The sequence below is a fragment of the Monomorium pharaonis genome, chromosome 5, assembly GCF_013373865.1.
Source record: "Monomorium pharaonis isolate MP-MQ-018 chromosome 5, ASM1337386v2, whole genome shotgun sequence".
Taxonomy (NCBI): Eukaryota; Metazoa; Arthropoda; class Insecta; order Hymenoptera; family Formicidae; genus Monomorium; species Monomorium pharaonis.
In genome coordinates, this window is record NC_050471.1 from 23,220,236 (window position 1) to 23,223,990 (window position 3,755).

The following is a 3,755-nucleotide window of genomic DNA, read 5'->3' on the forward strand; positions in this document are numbered from 1 at the left end:
ACATTAAAAAAATTTTTATTTTATACGAACGGAGCAAAAACAGGTTTTTTAATCAGTTATTCCACATGCTATTTCGCGCGCTATTATATGTAAAAATGAGTATTATATGTAAAAAAAACTGTAAAACTTTATATTTATTTATAAAAATATAAGTTAACTATATATATGTATGTTTCATCCTTTGACATCTATTGTAATGATCTATAACAAATATATTATATTATACACTCAAAGGATCTCATATACTCATGGATCATCACGAAGCATTAGAATGCGTATACGGTCTTCGAAGTCAAGCAACGTCGGCGATGGTTGACGCTTGGATGGGTGACCGTTTTCTGGGATACAGAGATTAAACATACTTTAACAGGTACGACTGTGGCTTGGCTGAAACACGTATGGTTTTTTTCCTCTTAAAAAATTACCGTAGAAATAATTAGAACTTTTTATTTTTTGTTAAAATTATTTTTAATTCTCAAAAACTCTTAAAAATACTTAGAAATATTCAAAAATTTTCTAAATTAATCAGAATTTTTTATTTTTTAATTTTTCTGAAAAACGTTTCAATTCTTATTAAAAAATCGGAACATTTATCAGAAATTCAAAAATCTAAAAAATTCTGAGAAAAAGTGGTCATTGTTTGCTATTCTTGAGGATGTCCTCAGGAAATCCCATGGTATCATCAGAACGTTCGGTAGACTGTCCTCAGAATGTCCTGAGGACGTCCCGGGATAAAATCAGGATGTCCTCATGATATCCACGAAGTCCGTCCTGGACGTTCTGAGGACATCCGTGTGTTATCTGGGTTCTATATACAATCATTCTTAGCACCTATTATTCTATACATTATTATGTATAATTCGACAGATAAATAAAAAATCACAATAATGCATACATATACTTGATCTTTCACAAAATATTCTAATACCGAAGGAACAGAGCCATACAAAGAATTTTCAAGGTCCTGAAACAAAGTAAGATGAAGCCTCTCACCTATTCATTTGCACACATACATATACACTTTTTGTAAACAAATAATTTATATATTTTCTTAGAGCATACCCGCATATATCTAATTAAAAATTATGTGGCAAATCCCGTTGCTAAATTATATTATATCTTATAGAAAATTATATGTATGATAATGAAAATTTCATTACAGTTAAATTATTTATAACAATATGATAAACGCTCGTGATTTTACAACGCAATGTATAAACAATAAGGTTAGATTAAACGAACTCAAAAAGACTTAGGTTGAAAAATAAATTTATTAATACTAATCTAATCAATTTAATTAATTAATACTGTATCTATAGTCATCATCAGTCATTCAAATGATAATCATTAACAAAATAGCGATATATATTGTTTTAGATAAACAAATATTTGAAAAAATATACAAGTAGACGAGAAGAAAACGAAAAAAACTATTTCTAAGATTATATAATACAAGATAAAAAACGTAGTATAATTTAAAAAATATAAAATATTTTAAAAAATTATAAATATGAGTCAGCAGTCTTGTACTAAATGCATCTTTTTTTCTCTTTGTCGACGAAAAAGGGAAATGTCAAAAAGATAAAAGATCCCGGAAAAACATTTTTTATATAAAAACGTATAAATATATAAAAAATATGTCCATATATGTTTATACTAGGTTCTTTTTTTGTAAAATTTCTATTTGATATAAAATAAATAATAGTCATACTAAAAAGACAAACTATAATAAAAAGATAATTTTTGCATTTATTACGCCCAGCAAACTCCGCAATTTCCCTTCGTCAAAGATCAAATAAGATTAGAAAAGAAATTCCGTTTCAATGGTCTCAGATCATTTTCGTACGCTTAGGATTAGTTTGCTAGAAACGTGACAATAAACGCGAATAAACGAAACGACTAAGTTGATAATTTCGGTTCCTTTTGAATATCGAGTCTACAAACAATAAATTCCGACGATAGAAATACAAAGAAAGAACTTATGTTCGAAGTAAGATTCACATTTCCTCACAAAAAATGATAATAAAAAAGCCAAACACTATAAGTAAAAAACGAATGACCGATTTCTTCATCTATAAACCATACTGTAACACGTCTGGGACGATAAGGAATTTATCATCATTTTAAACTCGAAGGGAAGATAAACCAACGCGATAGATCGGATTTCTTCGATAAAATTAAAGGAATGAACAGAAAGACTTTTAACAGATTACTCAACGTACGATTTGTCAAAAAGAATAACGATTCCTCCTAGCAGAAATAATCTCAACCTCGGCTTCATGCAGGCTGAGCTTCCATTCCCTGAGGTCTATTCCTCAGTATAATCATATAGAATCAGTGCGTAAGTAAAAATTTGATGCCATTCCATTCGGTCAAGAAATCTACTCAATTCAGATAGATTTGTTCGAGAATTATTAATGAGTAAGTCTTACAATCACGGCAATCTCTTTTTTTCTGTCTTTCCATTCTTAATTCTTTAAAACATGCTCTTATTTATAAATAATTCCCTCTTATTCTTCAGCAAAGAACCTGAAAGAATTTCTCGATTTTTCACTTCTCCCTTACCCGTCGAAGAACCTGAAACAGTTCTTCGATTTTCCGTTTCTCCCTTACCCGTCACGAACAGAATCTTTTTTGTCACTGAATAGAATAATTACAAAACTGTCGCTAAGCGATTCTGTTTCTCGCAAAATGTAACAACCGCTCTATATAACTAAAGTCTATATAATCAAATTCGAACATGTTTTAATTATTTTTGTTTCATTTATGCGTGTACTTAGCGAGACATTATTTCCTGCATTAAAGAAGCTAATAAACATAGTACTTGAAAAATGATTATTAGCGTTGTTACAGAGAACATTAGCAACGATACGCATTTTTATGATTTTTATTATTTAATTGCTCTGGATTTTATTTATATGCATTTATTACATGTATTTATATATATATATATATATATATATATATATATATATATGTAATAATTTAATATTAACTTTCACCAATAAAACAACTATTTCTCTAAAATAAAAATAAATAAAAAATAGAAATGTCAATTTCATGAATTTTTTAATAATAATAATAATGTCGCAATTAAAATATTTATAAAACAATAAAGTCTGCTCTATTTCTGCTGCTGGAGCTCGATTCTTGAATCCATTCGCAAGAGAAACGTATGCGCAAATACTTGCTCTAACAGAAAAGTTGCAAGTTTATTGGTAAAAAGCCATACAATAGCCAATGAATTTCCAACTTTTCTGTAAGAACAGAATTTGCGAATACGTTTTTCTTGCGAATGAATTTAAGAATCGAACCCCTAATCTGCTGTCAGATTGTGTCGCACAAATGCTACTCGCTTTTTGCCACACACTGACATCAGGTCCTGCCAGCAAGGACTGATCGATTTCTGCTGCCAGTTTGCTGACATAAAATTTCAACAAGTTCTGTCAACAGAACATTCTCAGACAATACAATGTTCAAAATCAGACGTCTTTTATACATCTTTTAAAAAATATGACATAAGACGTCTAAAAGAAACATCTTAAAAACGTCTTTAAAACGTCTTATGTCCCGATTTTGGACATTGCGTTGCCTGGATTAAAAGAATGCTCCCTCAGATGAGCTCAGTCTGTTAACATTTTCTGATCAAATCTGTTGCCAGTGTTGTTGCTACTGACATTCTGCTAACATTTTGCTGATTGGAAATATGATTGGTAGAAGTTTATGGGTAATAAACTTGTACTGACAAGAATTAT